The sequence below is a fragment of the Schistocerca cancellata genome, chromosome 8 (assembly GCF_023864275.1).
Source record: "Schistocerca cancellata isolate TAMUIC-IGC-003103 chromosome 8, iqSchCanc2.1, whole genome shotgun sequence".
Lineage (NCBI taxonomy): Eukaryota > Metazoa > Arthropoda > Insecta > Orthoptera > Acrididae > Schistocerca > Schistocerca cancellata.
The window spans coordinates 103,724,308-103,744,540 of NC_064633.1; the positions used below are offsets into that span (position 1 = coordinate 103,724,308).

Here is a 20,233-nt window from a genome sequence, read left to right on the forward strand (position 1 = left end):
CCTTCACTTTTCATGAACAACATTGGCGCAGGTCTCCAGAATAACATGTTCCCTCAATGAACATTTGTATTTCTTTTTCCTTCACTCTGTTAGCTCTATCCCGCCCAAAACACTTTCACCACAAATAAAATTTTCGAATATTGTGCTGACTTTCATTTAAGAACGTAACCAATCAATGGTTTGTTACGACTGATGCCTCCTCCATAGCCAAACATAGCATGGTTCAACAAAAGACCCAGCAGAAAGCGCATGTTTCTGACAGCGGAACAACGAAGTACAGATGCCTGTACTGATAAATTAGTGAAACTACGCAGCTGAATATTGTAAAACCTGGGTAGAAAGTTAAAACTCGGTAGTCATTAAACACACAATTTCCATAAAACTAGTACGTAACAATATACATTAACCAACAAATTTCCTCGAAACTTTCTTTAAATTTTTGGAGACACATTTTAGGGTCTATAACTTTCCTCCAGAAATGTGTCCGTCAAATCAACCAAATCTGAGACACTACATTTCTTACAGTAATGAAATGGATGATAATTGAAACATGTATTGTAGCTAGGGTTGGTGAAGGTCTACTACAGATACTCTCATATCCTCAACGTAGTGCTTATTTGAAGTAATGAGGATAAAATTAAATTAATTGTGTTATGTAATACTTACAAATAATCATTGATTCCTAAGCTTGACCGGACCCTCAAACAGTACACAAACGGCAAGGCGATTTTAGACATTAGCGACAAATACCTATCAGGGAAAGGAGAAGAAACTGCCAAGAAAACTTCTAGAAGCTTAGTCATAATCAGTAGGCCTAAGTGTCGGGGAAAGTCGTTAAGTTTCGTGCAGTTTCCGAAGATAGTCAACTCTGTGACCAACCTTTTTTTTTTAATTTGCTAAATTTAATACATTTTTCATTAAGATTAATGAGTTCCACGTTTGAACATGACGCTCCTATTGTGCACTTTCAGGAAATCTTGTTGTTTTCGTTTGCCGTTTCCACCATGGCACTGAGCGGGCTGGCATAGTGCATAATGCACCAGACTCGCAGTCGGGATACCCGAGTTGATCTCCGCCATTCCGATTTAGGTTGTAAGTGGCTTCCCAGCTCACCGTACGCGAATACTTGAATACTACCCTGAGGTGGCCACGCCGCTTCCTTCAATCCCAGTAAATGATAATCGGATCAATACTCCGTGTCCAGCAACCTTAGCTGTCGACGAGACATAAAGCATTTAACTAATATCCTCATTTCAACCAAAGCAAACAATCGACCTGCCTACGAAGTGTAAACCGTGCGTCTGTTATCAGCACTGAGTAAAACGTAAATTCTTATCCAGGTACTTTTCCTCTCTTCGTGGCTGTTACTGTATGCTGTTAACTCCACTCACTAACTTGTTATTGTTAGGAATTGGACCTCATGCTGGAAAGACGTGGACGGTCGACATGTATACACAAATGGTCACAGTCATCTGTAAACAACATTACCTCCGTACAGAAACACATCTCCATGGAGATACCATCGTCAAATGAATTTTATCGACTGATTTCTGCTTGATGATAAATGATATAATTTACTAATTGAATGACCGACAACAAAATAGATTTTATATATAATTACACACGCTATATATTGCAATAGGGGGTTCTATTACAAGTCCAGTTTATAATGATGCCCTTTATTGAAACCCCCTGGAAATGAAATACTGGCTTTACCTTTGGTTATAGATGTAGGGTAATAGAGTCATAACTATTCACTAATGAGTCTAGGTGTTTCCAAACTGGATAGTATGTATCTTGATTTGTGCTACCAGTGGTGCACATTTCTTCACAAATCATGTATTTGATACTCAGAAATTGAAAACAATTGATGCATTTCCTCTGTCGTATACAACAAGAAGTCTAGCTCCACAATATACTAATAATTGTATTGTACTTGAAAGCTTATTAGAATATCTTTCAACCTTGATGATATGTAGCGACATACATTGAGCACTCATATTGGTCTACTTTCCCCGCTTTATTTTATGTTGTTTAACTTGCTTCTACAATTGTGTTAAAAAGTAAGTTACAGAATTCATGGTTTTAAAGCACACAGCACAGCAGACGAGGACGACGACGACAGCGGATTTAATTGGGCTCTAATTGAAGTGAGGAGGCGGCCACTCAAAGGTAAACACCAGCAAAGGCGAGCAGGCTGTGCACGGCTCTAACTGCTGTGGTGTCGCTAGTGGCTCCCTGAGGCAGGCGCTCAGACACTGTGTCTGTCTGCAGGCAGCTCAAGTGCAGCATTCATGTCGTCAGGTCTTGGCAATATTACTATTAGACCAGTAGCACGTTTCTTAGTAGGCTAAATATTGTGCTACTTTCAGTCGCATTTCGCTTAAATATTATGGCTCGTAAAAAGTATTTACTTGAAAAATATGGGCCCCTTATAAGACCCATCAAGTTCACATTTGTCTCACTCTGAGGGTCTATCTGCTGAATCAAGATGATACTTAATTTCCGTGTAGCTTATCAGTATAACATTTACATTCCAAAAAACATACTAGTATCTGTAATGTATAAAAATATGTGCTAAATTTGCACTTTCATTACAATTAGTCATTGAATAGGTAACGACATTAACAGAAAACTACATTCCAATAAATAACTGTCTACCATGTTACATAAACAAACACTAATAAACCAAATGGTACAGACTCTGCCTTCTGCAGTGTGAAAGAAAGTTAGTATTTTAGTCCATTATTAACAAACTCTCAAGCACGCCAGCATTGTGCGGTGCTGAGAATAAGCTGATACGCTGAACATGGTATTCATCTATCTCATTACATATCTGGCGTTCCTTTTTATATTGGTAGACTTTATTGTTTTCCCTACTTACAAATTTGGTATGCAAAACGGTATAGTTGACATACGAGTTACCTGATTAGAAATGTAAGTATTAACAGAGTATTGGTCCAGTGACGATGTTGCTATACCAAAAAGGCAGAAGATGATATCTTTTCTGAAATAAAAGTTAATCTGAGGAGTAATGTCATTGACACTTCACAGTAACAGCAGTTTTAGAGTTGTAGTCTGTAATTATGTCCCATTTTTTTGTGTAATATATTCAAATGTCTAATAAAAGTAATGTGGCAAAAGTAAATGAAACATTATCAGAAAAACCAACAAGCGAGACAGTGCTTAAGAAGTATATGGTAGTTCTGTATGTAGGACACATAATCGTAACTGTAATGGCTCTAAACATTGTCTAACTAGATAGAAGGTGTCCTGATTTGTGGCAGACACAATGTATCTTTCTTCAGTAGTCATTTAGTCACTTGTATTTTCATTTTATACTTAGCAATGTAACACAATAACGGCAGTTACCCTTCCTTATAGAACAAGAAGTCTGTCTCCATGATAGGATTCTTGCATTGCACTTGAAAGTTCATTAGAATAGGGTTCAAGGAGTAGTATACAGGGTGTTACAAAAAGGTACGGCCAAACTTTCAGGAAACATTCCTCACACACAAATAAATAAAAGATGTTATGTGGACATGTGTCCGGAAACGCTTAATTTCCATGTTAGAGCTATTTTTAGTTTCGTCAGTATGTACTGGTCTTCCTCGATTCACCGCCAGTTGGACCAATTGAAGGAAGGTAATGTTGACTTCGGTGCTTGTGTTGACATGCGACTCATTGCTCTACAGTACTAGCATCAAGCACATCAGTAAGTAGTATCAACATTGTTCATCATGAACGTGGTTTTGCAGTCAGTGCAATGTTTACAAATGCGGAGTTGGCAGATGCCCATTTGATGTATGGACTAGCTCGGGCAATAGCCGTGGCGCGGTACGTTTGTATCGAGACAGATTTCCAGAACGAAGGTGCCCCGACAGGAAGACGTTCGAAGCAATTGATCGGCGTCTTAGAGACCACGGAATATCCCAGCCTATGACTCGCGACTGGGGAAGACCTAGAACGACGATGACACCTGCAATGGACGAGGCAATTCTTCGTGCAGTTGACGATAACCCTAATGTCAGCGTCAGAGAAGTTGCTGCTGTACAAGGTAACGTTGACCACGTCACTGTATGGAGAGCGCTACGGGAGAACCAGTTGTTTCCGTACCATGTACAGCGTGTGCAGCCACTATCAGCAGCTGATTGGCCTCCACGGTTACACTTCTGCGAATGGTTCATCCAACAATGTGTCAATCCTCATTTCAGTGCAAATGTTCTCTTTACGGATCAGGCTTCATTCCAACGTGTTCAAATTGTAAATTTTCACAATCAACATGTGTGGGCTGACGAGAATCCGCACGCAATTGCGCAATCACGTCATCAACACAGTTTTTCTGTGAACCTTTGGGCAGGCATTGTTGGTGATGTCTTGCTTGGGCCACATATTCTTCCACCTACGCTCAATGGAGCACGTTATCATGATTTCATACGTGATACTCTACCTGTACTGCTAGACAATGTGCCTTTAAATGTAGGACACAACATGTGGTTCATGTACGATGGAGCTCCTGCACATTTCAGTCGAAGTGTTCGTACGCTTCTCAACAAGAGGTCCGGTGACCGATGGATTGGTAGAGGCGGACCAATTCCATGGCCTCCACGCTCCCTGACAACCCTCTTGACTTTCATTTATGGGGGCATTCTGCATCAGCGCGTCAGGGATTCCATGCGACGGAGGGTGGATGCATGTATCCTCGCTAACGGAGGACATTTCCTGTAACAAAGTGAAGTCACGCCGGTACGTTCTGTTGTTGTGTGTTTCCATTCCATGATTAATGTGATTTGAAGAGAAGTAATAAAATGAGCTCTAACATGGAAAGTAAGCGGTTCTGGACACATGTCCACATAACATATTTTCTTTCTTTGTGTGTGAGGAATTTTTCCTGAAAGTTTGGCCGTACCCTTTTGTAGCACCCTGTATATTTTGAAGCTATATAGCGTCGTACTTTGAGCCATCGTATAATCCTACTGCTTTAGTTCTTTTATATTGTTCCACCAGCTTTTGGAATCGTGAGAACAGGGACATAGAGAAATTCTGTTTTTAGAACACAAATCCAATTAAGTCTTACAGCACAATATGCATGTTAGCGGCCTGTTCACAAAAGTATACCATCCAGTGACTGAGGTGATTATGGTCTACTTTAATTAAGGTATTACTTCGTGAGGGTACTATTGAACTGAGGAAAACACTAAACCTGGTTTTAAAAGTCTCACCACAGACATTTACATAGCTTTTTTATGAACATTTTAAACGTGCAAAAAAGATCTTCTATGTGTCATATGCTTTTAAAGTATAGTTTTTGCCAATAAAATGCGAGCTTAGTGGTTGCAGCAGCTGTAAACAGGTGTTCCTATTTCGGCTACTGAAATTTTCTGATAACAAAGAAGGTAACCGGATATCTCTGGAACGTCACGTGTGTTGTTTCCTGCTGAGCAGGAGCTCACGGGCTGACCACGCCAAACACGCGGGAGCAGGCAGCCGACACGCTGCAGGCAGAGCTGCAAACAGACCTCACGCCAGGTCAGGCGCTGCCCGCAGAGCCGCCCACAGCAAGTAGTCGCCACTGCTGAGGGGGCGCCACACCATGGAGATGCCGTCTGGAGTTGCTCATACTGTCCTGTATCCTGTACTCACAAAGCAGAAATAAAGCACCGATGCAGTTAAAAAATGGTTTTATTATCCAATGTCTTACAAGTGTAAGGAGAGGACTATGAGAAACCATATTACCAAATTGTGAAGTCTTTAATGGAATTATGTGCTCAACTGTAAATGTTTACTGTGCTGGGAGAAAACTTACCCATATCTTTATGGCCTCAGTGTTTCCCATTCAGATCTAAATGTCAATTAGTAATATTTTTCAAAGCAGTAGATGGAGTCTCAGAAGAGCTCCGGTTCATTCCGTTAAGAGATGAAAGGATAATTTTAATTTCACATCACAACATTCCTATTTGGAAGGACTATGGTCATAAAATTATTTAATGACTCTATACATTGGAAGATATCAAGAGGACTGCAGGTGAGTCATTGTAAAAGTGTACCAACAGTAATCACAGTCTTCTCTAAATAAATATATACACTATGTGATCAAAAGTATCTGGACACCACCAAAAACATACGTTCTCATATTAGGTGCATTTTGCTGCCACCTACTGCCAGACACTCCATATCAGCGACCTTAGTAGTCATTAGACGTCGTAAGAGAGCAATATGGGGATCATTGTGGAACTCATGGACCGGGCTTCTAAGGTGGTCAGGTGATTGAGTGTCGCTTGTGTCGTACGTCTGCACGCGAGATTTCCACACTCCTAAACATCTCTAGCTCCACTGTTGTGATAGTGAAGCGGAAACGTACAGCACAAAAGCGCCAACAGTTGAAGAGGGTCGTAATGTGTAACAGACAGACACCTATCCAGACCATCACACAGGAATTCCAAACTGGATCAGGATCTACTGCAAGTACTATGACAGATAGGCGGGAGGGGATAAAACAACGATTTCATGGTCGAGCGGCTGCTCTTAAGCCACACATCATGCTGGTAAATGCCAAACAACGCCTCGATTGGTGTAAGGAGTGTAAATATTGGACGACTGAACAGTGGAGAGGAGTGACGAATCACGGTACACAATGTGGTAACCCGAAGGCAGGGTATTGGTATGGTGAATGCCCAGTGAACGTCGTCTGCCAGCGTGTGTAGTGCCAACAGTAAAACTCGGAGGAGGTGCTGTTATGGTGTGGTCGTGTTTTCAATGGAGGGGATTGCAGCCCTTGTTTTTTTGAGTGGCTCTATCACAGCACAAGCCTACAATGATGTTTTGAGCACTTTCTTGCCTCTCACGGTTGAAGAGCAGTTTGGGGATGGGGACTGCATCTTTCAACACAATCTAGCACCTGTTCGTAATGCACACCCTGTGGCGGAGTGGTTACACGACAATAATATCCCTGTAATGGATTGGCTTGCACAGAGTCCTTACCTGAATCCTATAGATCACCTTTGGGATGTTTTGGAACGCCGACTTTGTGCCTGGCCTTACCGATCGTCATCGATACGTTTCGTCAGTGCAGCACTCCGTGAAGAATGGGCTGCCGCTCCCCAAGAAACCATCCAGGACCTGACTGAAAGTATGTCTGCCAGAGTGGAAGCTGTCATCACGGCTATGGGTGGCTGAACACCATATTGAATTCCAGCATTACCGATGGAGGGCGCCACGAGCTTGTTAGTCATTTTCCGTCAAGCGTCCAGATATTATGGATCACATAGTGTATGTAGAATTCATGTGGTATCATGCAGTAATTCAACTGCATTTTATTTTCTGTCTAAAATCTGAATGATTTCAAGGAGCAAAGGGTTGGAAAGTGCCAGTAGTGTCTCTGACAATCATCCAAGTTTAAGTAGTAGAATAGCCATAATAATAATAATGAGGAATACTGTGAAACTGAATAAAAACAGCGTACAAATATTGATATATCGAATGCCTTAAAGGATCTATTTATTGTGGAAGAATATTTCCAAATCCACGAAATTAATACATAATGAGCACTTGAGACAGACTAAGAAAACGTTGTTCAATGACTGAAGGACAACTGGTTACAGATAGTACTTCAGTCTATCGAGACAGCAACCTCCCGTTCACAATTTCAGTTCCATTTTCATGTCTGAAATTTTAACAAAGAATTTAAATTTGAATACAGAAGGGAAATTTTCGCCATGCCAATGTTATCATCAAGTGATTTCTAATTTTGCCGCCACTAGTCCCAAAAGTAATACAATAAATTTGATGTTTAGAAACGATTATCGTTGCTCCAACAGCTATGAACACAAGAAAGGTAGAGGTGATTGTAAAATACTTACAGTTTGAGACCTATGGCAGCCAACAATCTACGGCGTTTTCAGGAACCCGTAGAGACAGATAGTCTCGTTCGTTATCGATACTTTGCGGAATGGTAAATGATGGGATGGTAGACAGTTTGTCATGCTACGGGAATGTCAGCCTCCGACCGATGGTGCAACCATATCGGCAGCATATTGGTAACGCATTCGCCTTCATGGATGGAAATTCGCACGCCCATAGTGCACATCTTGTGAATGACTTCCTTCAGGATGACGGCATCGCTCGACTGGAGTGGCCAGAATGTTGTCCAGACGTGAACCCTATCGTACATGCCTGGATGGATTGAAAAGGGATGTTTATGGACGACGTGACCCTTGCATCTATACAAGGAGATGTGTTACTGGGTATTAGACGTACGGGTGTGTGCAGTAATCTGGACCACAACCCATGAAGGTCTCGCTGTATGGTGGTGCCACGTCCAGTATGTGGTTTTCATGAACAATAAAAAGCGCGGAAATGATGTCTGTGTTGATCTCTATTCAAAATGTTTTGTACAAGTCCCGGAACTCTCGCAAACCAGGTTAGCAGAAGAGCTCCGTCGGAAATCTCTGAAGCGCGTTTCATCACGGGCATTGTCGCATTTTGAATGCAGTTAGGATCGGATGTCAGCAATATTGTGGAGCGTTGCTATTACCCGATCCTCTCACCGGGCTACGATGAAAAATCTCCTGGTTCCACAGAGGTTGCCAAAGCTTCTGTATGAATCTCTGCTACAGACTCAATACGTCCGAAACTGCGCCTGACTTGGGTGTAACCTCCTTTAAAAGTCTCAGGATAATAGCCTTGACTCAGAGACCAAATGTTGTTTTTGTGGCACTGGGTGGTAAACTACACTGAGATACTACATTCAACTCACAACAGACAATATGGGCCTAGAGAAAAACGAAGTGATGGTATATAGTGTAGAGTCTCACTTGTCTGTCAGAGTTTAATGACGAAAAGTTTCGGATGGCAAGTATCCACTACTGTGCTGCGAAAACCAGTCGCCACTCAGTCAATGGCCTCGCCTGTATAAAACAGTTAGTGACATTCAATGAGAAACCATAAGTGAGTGCGTTACACATACGATGTAACAGTCCCATGACAAACCGAGAATTGGAGCTCTACCTCTAATTTCACTTTCTCGCTAATGGCAGCTTACCCACGATGTGTTGTAGTTATATAGTACACACGGTTTTATGGATGCATCTGTTGTTCGATAGGACATGGATGTCAATGTACAGGCAGGTGTTTTTTATGTTTCTACATTACATAACAGATATGGGTTCGCTGGTTCCAGAGGATCGTGAAATCCACGCTCCGCTGCACACCAAACATTGTCATTCGCAATGTCACTCTTAATGGCCATACAAAAAGAAAGATATTAAGACTAGCGTTTAACGTCCCGTCGATAGTGAGTCATTAGAGACCGAGCACGAGCTTGCATTAGGAAAGGATGGGAAAATAAATCGGCCTTGCTCTTTTCAAGGAAGCGTGCCAGTATCTCCCTTGAGGAAATCATGGTAACTTGATCCGCTTACGATCATTTGAAGCGTTTCCTCCCTAATTCATCCCCATTGTGGTAACCTCTGCACCACTTCACTCGTATGTCATAATTGTACAGTTTGAGCAGCTAAGGAAGACACTCAAAGTGTACCCAGAGTGAATAAAGATGTCTAGATGCGACTTTCATTAAATTATAGCTGACATTAAGGCGAATTTCCAGATATTAGCAATAAATTTTGATCGTTTATAGTCCCTGAGTTATGATACAGACTTGTTTTTTGTAATTGAATTATATACTTTTTTTCTGTAGAACTTGTAACAAGGTTCTAAGAGCACTTCAGCGACATACGATGTATGTGGCTTCAACAAACAGTGTCAAGATAACAGACCCGCAGACCACTGTCCCGCCGACAAAGGAGAGATTCCCCAATATAGCAAATATAAGCAAACACATAACTCAGGTATTATTCTTGTGTTTACCTGTGCACTTGAGGCCCATCAGTCTGTGTTCTGCGGTTGTAGCAATCAGATAACATGTCTGTAGAGCCGATTAGACACTTACAATGCATATGACAGTCGAAGAATTGAGGCCATTCACAATGCATAAGCAGTCGAAAACTTGAATATCGTTTATGGAGAATGTCGCCAAACTATTATATAGTCTGTTGAGTATCCAGATAGTGCGATTTCTCTTTGCGAATATTATTAAAAAATTTCTAGAAACTGGAAGTGTACACAAGAAGTCAAAAGAAGAGCGGCTAATGAAACAAATGAAAATAACATTTTCGCAACAGTAACCATAATGTAAATGTCGCTAAGAGGCATCTCGGAAGTACGAGAGGGATCGACCAAAAGAGTATTCCACGAACACCGCATTCCATCACACTTTATCATCTTCATATTTCGCTGTAACTGCAGCTTCATGGCAGTGACTTCCCAAAACGGTTGTGGCTCTCCTAATGTTATGTGCGAAAAGTGTAAAGTGATACGTGCAATGTCGTATATACACGATCTGAGAAAAGAAAGACTAATTCAATAGAGAATCGTGGCTTCAGATCATATAAGAACGCCCGTTGCATTCTCGAGAGAGAAAACAGTGCTGAGTCTTTCATGATAATATTACTATCCCCGAAAATTCTCTCTCTCGACGTCATTACATCTGTGAACACGAAATACTTATTTTTGGAAATCTAGTGGCTTGGTTGAAAAGCTTATTGACGTGAATCTTCAAAATTATAAGTGCATCAGTTTCTGTTTTTGTTGATAGAGTGGATTGTGTTAAGATAAAAATGCGTTTCTATATTCTGTATTAAATGAAAATGATAATTATTTCAATGATGTGGTCACAATGGCGGCTGTGAAAATCGCAACCAAGTAGTTTAATTCTTCTCACAAAAACTCAGCGACTGTCGCGTAAGCATTCAATATTCAGAGAACCTATTATGCTACTGGAATAAAGAGACACCATAATCTGGGTATTGAAACATTCATTATTATTTAAGAAGAAGTAGAGGCAACTTCCACTCCGAAAGTTATAAACAAGGACAAACATGTGAATTAAACTACACCGACAGAGATATTTTTAGTGATAGAAGCTAGAATTACTCATCGTTTAAAAGAGATGACATTAATCTAAGATATAGTACATACATTTAAAGATTATGCGAGTTTCTCACTCGATGGAAACGTGTTATTGTCTATTTGATTATGTATCATTATTCACTCAAGACGAATGACACAATTTAAGAATGAAAAAAAGGAAAAAAACGTTCTGACCTTTCATGCGGCAGACCAATGGAAAATTTTGTGTGAGGTAGAAGCATCGTTTACATATCATGGGCGAGTCAATCCTCGCAGTATGCACTAATCGCCAGGTGAAGATCAATGCTAACACAAAGAAGAGGATAAAAACAAGCTCTTTGTCTGTCAACGTGTGAGCTGTGGCGGCTTTAATTTTGGCTGCATGGCACTCCGCTGCCACCACCAATCACTTAGATTGTCGATATCGATCTGTTCACATGTCTGAAGCTACGGTCTTTTGTCGATTCGTGTGTTGTTGGTTTGGCACTTCCCTGGCAAGTTGTTGCTTTCGGGCGGCTGCTGGTGTCTGGTACAGAACTCGAGAAGCCGCGAGTGGTTAAATAGGTCGGATTCAAGCCTTGCCGACTCTCTTAAGGACTGACAGTGGCGAGTTGCGGGAAGAGTAGTGGACGTCGCATGCAACCTGATAGGCAAGTTTGCGACTCAACCTGCAAACTAAAATTTTACGGCCCCTAAAAGATTACTTGCACGGAGTAGGGGCAACTAACACCCCGGCTAGGAATCCTGGAAGTCGCGGTCACTTTACACCTTACTGGAGTTAAGTGTTGTTTTTTACATTTTTTGTGCCTTGTTGTCATAAGGTGACGTCTGTGTTAACGTGGAACTGGACCTGTCATATTATTGCGCCTCCGAGTGATTGTGTGTATGATCATCGGCCACTAATTTATTGTTGAAGGTCATATTCCATTCGAGTGTACACCTCTGTTATGAACTGAGTCGATGAAATAACATACTCTGTGTCAGAGGCGAAGCACCCTTGCAGATGACTATGCCTTACATATTGCGTCAGCAGGCTCTCATATTTCATATTCTAATTTACAAGTAATTTAAGGAGAGTTAAGCTTGTAACTTTGTAATGTTGTTGCATTAATTTGTGGTGTAAGCGGTGCTGATCGACAATAAAAGCGGGTTAAAAGCTGTGAGCTGTCTGGGGAAGTTAACCTTGCATTACTGCGCAACTGTTTCACCAGGATTCCTGTCTAGCTTACCAAATTCGCAACCAGACTAACATTAATTATAATCTTTTAATAGTCATACGACAACCGGTGATATATATATATATATATATATATATATATATATATATATATATATATAAGAGAATTTAAATAAAAAGAAATAAATCAGTTTATATTTGGAAATTTATTTTAACATTGAACATTGGAATTTCAGCATATTAAACGTGAGTCATAACTAAGCTGGTGCCTTATTTAGGACTGTGAAAATGTGTGTTTGTAATCTTACGGAACACATCAAATATGGAGCCAAGATTGGGAGACTGCATACAAAACTGCATTCATAAAATAACACACGAAGAACGTTGAAACATATGCAAGAGGAAATTAACCACAACCAACCGATTCAATTTTCACCCAAAGAAATTACGTTCGTAGCACAATCCTGTCCGTCATGTAATTACCACACACTGGTATACTAAATTCATACTAACTCCCTGTGAAATCTTCCCGAAAAGAGTAGCTGAGGGCTACTTTGATGATTACACCACACGCTTCACGTGGTCAACTTGGTTTACACAAAGAGTGTAACTCCACAATAAATTTCGATAATTAAAATAAATTAGATCGAAAAGCAATTTACAAAAGAAAAACCTCAAACTGGTTAAAACCGTCTTACTATTAACCTGATGGGTCAAACAATTGTATAAGCACGTGATACTGGTCTCACAAAGCACACCCCACGTGGGTTGAACATAAAGAAAAGTTGCTATATTGAAAAATATTGTCAAGACGAGACGTTATAATCTCACGCACATTCGCATTGAAGATTGATGATGCTAGTTACAGTTACTGATCAACACGTGGTTCCACTTTACTCATAAAGTAGTGACAAAGCAACTACCGGAATATATTCTGAACTTCACACGCGAATTACACTGCGTTGTAATTTAAGATAACATTAGATATTTTATAGCTAAACCTGAAATAAAGGTGATTAAATTTTCAGTTAGGCTGAACTTAAGAAATCCATTGTCCTATGGACTTAGCAGACACGCGCTTAGCCGGAGATCTTACCACTTCAGACGCTCGCTGTGGACAGACTGACCTGGTCCCTTCCTGAGGGTGGCTCACAAATACCAACGGAAGTGGCCAGAGAGGCAGCTTCCTATACCAACATGACAAGGGACGGACAGGACCATACTAAGGATAGAAACCTCTTTGCTTTTAGAAAGCGTAGCTACCTGTTCCGACGTTGGTCCTACTGTTCTCTAGCAGACAGGCTTGTCTGCTACCCTCAAGCATCCAACTAGAAATACATTTGCTCATTCATCCTCTCACACAGAAGAGAAGGGGGATGACAGTATCTTATCATATACAGTATATAAAAGAAAGCGGATGTAGGTTCCGTATGAGACTGTGTGACACGAATTTCATATAAACTGCGTTTTAAAGTGTAGTAGTGTGACAGATCGTTCTTGTTTATGCGTAAAAGTAACACGTTCCACTACTCAGTCTCCTCCCAGACAGTCAGAAACGCCACAGTAAATTTGGAAGAGGAATTTATGCCGTAAATGGCAACATATTTCAGAAATTAACATGAAAGGAATCCAACAGAGACCTTTCAACTTGTACGTGCAGTCGCTTCCGCCATAAGTTAATATTGCCTACGTATTCCGCATTCTAGTCCGCAGCCATATTAGGGCAGTTACTATTCCTTTCTGAAGTGTGTTGGCAGGGTAGTATTGGCAGCAGACGACGCGTTCCTGTTCCCTGGGCCCAGAGCAGAGATGTGTTTTCTTTCTGTTGTGGTGGCACTTCCGTCCTCGCACGCGTCTGAGTGGCGTCAAATCGAAAGACCCGCACCCTGCGAACGGTCTACCCTACGGGAGGCCCCAGTTACACGACATTTACATTTTCACCAGCAGCATCGTGTTGGCTCAAGTTAAGTAAAGCTGATCGTTTGATACGTCCCACGGGGGAGTGTCGCCAACTAAAAGAGAACTATTAATCTATCCTATTTGGTGAACTGAGTAAGCTCACGAGGTTTTAAGTGTGTTCTGCAGGCTCGAAGGTCCTCCTCACTAGACCTACTCTTTGACTACCCGTTTAAACTTTGCACAATTATTGCTGCTTCCGGAACGAGTTAATTTCACTTATGAATATGAACTCTTTTATCCGCAGTCATTAGCTAACTCCTTTTATTGTGAAACTTGCCTGCTTGTTCCCTGCTGGCTGTGATAGCCACCTGCTGAATTTCCCAGCTCATCTTGTATTTTTGGCAGTTGTATATTTCTTTAAGGGTCATGGGTTGTGGGGTTGGGTTGTTTTGGGGAAGAGACCAAACAGCGAGGTCATCGGTCTCATCGGATTAGAGAAGGACGGGGAAGGAAGTCGACCGTGCCGTTTGAAAGGAACCATCCCGGCATTTACCTGGAGCGATTTAGGAACATCACGGAAAACCTAAATCAGGATGGCCGGACGCGGCATTGAACCGTCGTCCTCCCGAATGCAAGTGCAGTGTGCGGTCATGGTTTGTGTTTCCGTTTGCGCATATCAGTTGAGCGTCACATTTAAATTGCATGTCCTCTCATGCGTTTCTTGCACTTTGGGCAACTGTGTATTTACTTTAGTGTCATTCTCAATGTGTTTGCTGTTGTGTACCAGCTGGAGTCACATTTAAATTGTATGCCTTCACAGCTTTACTCGTATTTTGGGGAATATGTATTTTGTTGCTGAAGAGAACTGTTAAGGCTTATACATTTTAAGGGCTTTCCAACAGCTACAATCTCTGGCATCGCTTGTTGTGGTTTCCGTATTTTGGATGGGCGTTATCCACTTGTTTAAGGTGTTATCCATGCTTGGGAATTGTTAGTACATTCAGTGGTAGCCATTTGTAATTCATTTTATTGATAAAACTCAGTTTGTTGACCGCGCTTGCAGCCACGCTTAGTTGGTGTGACTTCTTACTTGTTTTTGGCGACTGTATACTCCTGGTTTCGAGCCCTGCTCTAAATGGTGTGAACTCTTAAAGCTTTTTATTAATGTATTGAAACCATGTTCTTTTTAATTAATGTGAGCTTGGCTATTCTTTTAACAAGGTTATTTTTTAAATTTTAATTATAATGTTGTTGTTAACAATGATGTGTATTCTACGAAACAACAAATGACGTAATATGTGGGTCCAACCTTCCATGTGTTTTCCCTTAAAATTATTCCAGACCTTGTTGTGAGGTATCAGTGTGTTTTTCAAGATCTACGTCACTGGTCGCTGTTTTACAGATAGGAATCTAAATAGACTAAAATGCCTAATATATGCCGCTGTCCCAGTTATCGGAAGCCATTCCACTGGACATAAGCCAAGCAGTGTTGTACCACCAGGATGGATGTCCCTCCCATCCTGTACATGAAACGACAGACCCTATTAAGATAACATTTGGAAAGCATTGGAATGTCCGTTGAGCAAATCCAAAATGTTCTGCACACTCACCAGACGTAACACTTCTATACTTTAATTTGCGGTGAAAATTAAAACAAGAAGTCTATCAAGAAACACTGATGACTTCAGAAGACATGAAATACCTAATAACATGGGTCTGTGCTTCCGTCAAATCTAAATGAAATTCAACGTTCAGACTGTTTCTCCAGAATCACGTTATAGCAGGACTGACCACTGTGTGTGGGCAGAGCGAGCGGGCCAAAACTCGGCGTGTCTCCAATAAGCTCAGGCCTTCTCGGAAGTACTCGGTACAATGTGACATTCCATTTAGTATTGCGGTGTGGCACTTTTCGGCCCGCACAACTCTGTTCGGTTTGACAAAATCGCTGCGTCAGTGCTGTTTACCCTTCGCTGTTTGTTCTTGGTATGTACGACATTCATGGGACCAATAACTGTTTGGACAAAATTATACAGTATAGTGATCTTTTTTCACAAGTCTTTAAAAATGAATCTGAATGACAGAAGAGACGTATGAGAATTCTCAATGTATATAATGCAGTCGCATAAACGACGGGCACTTTAAATTTCCTGTGAAACGACATTACAGTATTATGGAGCAAGAATTTAAAGATTTAGTTGACAATGAGCAAGAAATCACGACGATTATTCTGTACATGAAGAAGCATTTTTTGCTAAAGTTATAGGCATGTAGCACGTCAAGAAATTGATTGTACCAATAGTATAATTTCTGAGACTGCACACATTATTCCACTGTCAGTTGTAATAATTGTCTGGGGTTGAACGAAGAGTATGGAGACATTGGAGACCTTATATGTTACTGCACTGTGCGTCGTTTAAGTCAAGGGGTTTTCGATTAAAAACTCCCTATTTTTTTAATTTATGAAGGAAAAAGGAGTGCTGGAATGAAAATCAGAGCATCCAGAATGGATTGGAGATCTTGCATGTTAGGTGGACTTCGCTGCACTCTGCCCACAGTAAGACAGGTGAGAAGCAACTTTTTTATGATTTGATTGAGGTGCATTGAAAAATAAAATCACATAGTTGAAGGTATAGATTCTGACGAGCTAAGTCGAGTTCCCTACACTTAATGGCGTTAAAGAAAATGTGGTGTTTGATAATTCATAGTGGCCTTGTAAGAATCACAAGAATAGTTTCATAAATGCTTTGAGGAAAATGCATCTCTGACATCTGTCTTCGAGATCGTTTGTGGTTTTAGTTGAAGGCACCCTGGAGTCTGTGCAGAGTAACTGAGTGACCTGCAAGATAGTTCCCATTCTAATGAAAAATCCTTCCATGTTAGAACTGTCCAGAATGTACACTTCAATCCTCAGATACTACACACTTTGATGATATGTAGCGACATACATTGAGCACTTATTAAATTCTTCTTTCCCAACTTTGTTTAAGTTGTTTAACTTGCTTCTACAATTGAGTTAAAAAGTAACCTACAGAAATTATGATTTTCAAGCACACATACGATAAGACTTATAGCGCAATATGTCTACATGTTAGTGGCCTCTACAACGAGGTATATTATTCAGTGATAGAGAACTCATAGAGTACTCACAATGAAGGTAATTGCATATCAGGGCATAGAGAAGTGATGAAAACTCTATGACTGGTTCAAATGGTTCAAATGGCTCTGAGCACTATGGTACTTAACTTCTGAGGTCATCAGTCCCCTAGACCTTAGAACTACGTAAACCTAACTAACCTAAGGACATCACAAACATCCATACCCGAGGCAGGATTCGAACCTGCGACCGTAGCGGTCACGCGGTTCCTGACTGTAGCGCCTAGAACCGCTCGGCCACCACGGCCGGCTTCTATGACTGCTTTCGAAAATCTTATCATATTTAAGTAACTGTTTTAGAAACATGTTAAACGTAAGAAGAAAAAATTACCTTTTCGACGTTTAACAAATACACTCCTGCAATTTAGTCATTTGTTTATTCCTTTATACATATCTGTGTAACATTACCATGGTGTAAAATACTGGCTTAAGGTATGCCACGTAATATGTAACTAGGTATGCCAGGGGGTGCACTTATTGGCTAGACTAGTGTTCCTGACTTGTATGATAACTGTTATTCCAAACAAAAGAGACCACTCATCTTTTTCTCATCTAATTCTTACATACACGTTTTGCACATCAAAGGGAAGCTTAGTGATGTAGCAAGTGTAAGAATGTGTGGCTGAAATTTTCAGATGTAACAGGAATGTAAGCACGTATCACTGTAACACCACATGTGTTGATTACCATTAAGCAGGTGCTCATGCCTGAGCGGGCCACACCAAACACGCATGGGCAGGCAGCTGACATGGTGCAGCCACAGCCAGAACCAGATCACATGCCAGGTCAGGCGCTGCTTCCAGAGCTGACCACAGTTGCCACTCCTGAAGTGGAGCCACAAAATGGAGGCACAGTCTGAATCTATTCACACTGCCTAGCACCCTGCAGTAGCAAGGGAGAAATAAAGCACCACTGCACTTTGCATCAAACATACATGATTATTAACCAGTGTCTTATAAATGTAAGCTCTAGCACAGTCATTGCTGATAAATGAGGATGGGGAAAATTTGGGTGATTCATGATTTTTAAAGTCCTTCAGTAGTCGACTATAAATAACGTATACAGTGTTGTAATATAATTTCTCTATTACTTCATTTATTCTGATGTGATGTAAAAGTCAATTCCTTCATTCGGTTTAATAACTAATTATCTACAGTATTCAGGATTGTGGTACATGGAGCAACATGATACTGAATCTGCCGGAAAAGCAATGGAAAGAAGAACTTATAACAGCCGCAATTCCAATGCTCTTCCCGTTACTAAATGATTTTCAAATCTACATATATAACTGCAGGCGAACACTTCGATGTACATTCAGACATGAAACAAAAATTATTTTCGGCTATGACAGTTATCATCTGGAACTATTATAGGACATTTTGAATTAATAGATCTAAAGCAGTACCTTATGCGAGAGAAAAAGACGATTCTACTCACTAGTTATGAAACTACGATAACAAAATTAACATGTTTCTATAAATAACAATATCTGTAAAGTGTGCAGACAATATTTCAGCAGCATCCACATCTGCATATGCAATTCATACTGCACTGTAAGGAGTGATACTTAGCATAGCACGACATCATGGGGATGCTTCCCATTCCAGTCACTTGGATTGCCAGAAGAGTACATAAGTGGATGGAGAAAATCTCTGAACTCTCAGTTAATACATGGTCTGCAACCTTTTATTAGGATTTTGCTGGTTACTAGGTGTCTATATTAGATGCCTACCAGTTCAGACATTTTTGCGTTTGTGTTGCAGTGCCCATGGGGCAATCACGCCTGTGACTGTATCTGCCGCATTGCCTGTACATATTTAACACCACAGATAGTTCTATTTAACGTTAGTAATTGAGTAATATGCTAAAAAGTGCTGCACAGGTCATTCTTAGGTAATCTCCTATGTAGACTTGAAACACTTCGATTCTATATCTGTAAATATGGTCAGTAACATAATCATAGAGATTACTAGCCTCTTCGTTATGCTGAACCACAAAGCTTCACTGTCTGTTACAGTGCATAACAGTCCAGCAGACACGTTGCTACCGATATACTGTCAATCACATGCATACCTAGTGTAGTAGTTGCCAAGAAAGGAATTTAAAAATAATTGAACAATAAAGTCAGCTTTCTTTTACAAGAAGTCTTAGTAGCAAAACTGTTATTGACAAAAAAACACTGAGAGCAGTTATCACTCTCTCTGTGAAATACACTTTATTGTGCAACATGAAGTGGACTTCAGTAATGGATATTCTTATTACTTTCCAATTATATATTTCTCAAAATTTTTTAATGTCTTTATTACATACAATTTCTTTTCTACATCAGTCTTATGATAGTTTCACTGAAAGATGCTAGAGATAAAAAATGGATTGCTGCAGGCTACACACATTACACATATAATTCTGACATATATAAACTGAAAAGGCGCTTACATCACATGGAATACTGTGAATTAGATGATGGAAGGCAAATCAGCGTCAGTAGTTAGTACTTCTACTTTCTGTAACCATTAGCACACCAGATCGAGTTGACAGACGTTTAGAGGGTGATACACCAGAAGACTGTCTGGACCCCCACTACAAACACTTTTTTGTTGACAGACAACAGAATTCCTGCTTTACAGCTTCTCTTACGAATCGCTAAGGGCAATAGCGTCCCACAATGTTTGGGTTGACCACGTGATGGGATTTGCCAACCTGCTCTGTCAGGTGGGAGAATGGCGACAACTGTTTAGTAAGGTGCATTACTGGCGGTTTTCTCGAGAGTGATCATACAGTGAAATGTTGCAGTTAAACATTTAAGTAAATGTAAAGGAATATAAAATCGTTTTAGGTATGCAGTTTATTAATTGTCTTATGTCCAAAGGCGCTAAAAAGACGTTGTTAACAGTATACGCACATTTATCTTTTATGTATATACAGTTGTCGTCATTGATAATTGACCATCATTGTCCATTGATCTTCACTGACCCAACGGTCATTTTTATGTTTCAGACAGGTAGATAATGGACTGCAGGAGATCTTGAAGATGTAAAA

General features: G+C 40.5%; 1 protein-coding gene across 2 annotated transcripts in view; it reads left to right on the forward strand.

The window, feature by feature from the left end:
- LOC126094854 (uncharacterized) overlaps positions 1-20,233 on the forward strand; it is a 472,827-nt gene that overhangs the window by 403,868 nt on the left and 48,726 nt on the right. The window contains exon 3 of one of the 2 annotated variants that reach the window (XR_007521881.1): positions 5,530-5,586. The exons of the other annotated variant lie outside the window; for it this stretch is intronic. The gene's annotated coding sequence lies outside the window, so the exon portion shown is untranslated. Of the gene's footprint in view, positions 1-5,529; positions 5,587-20,233 lie in introns of those variants that run through there. 2 annotated transcript variants of the gene reach the window in all.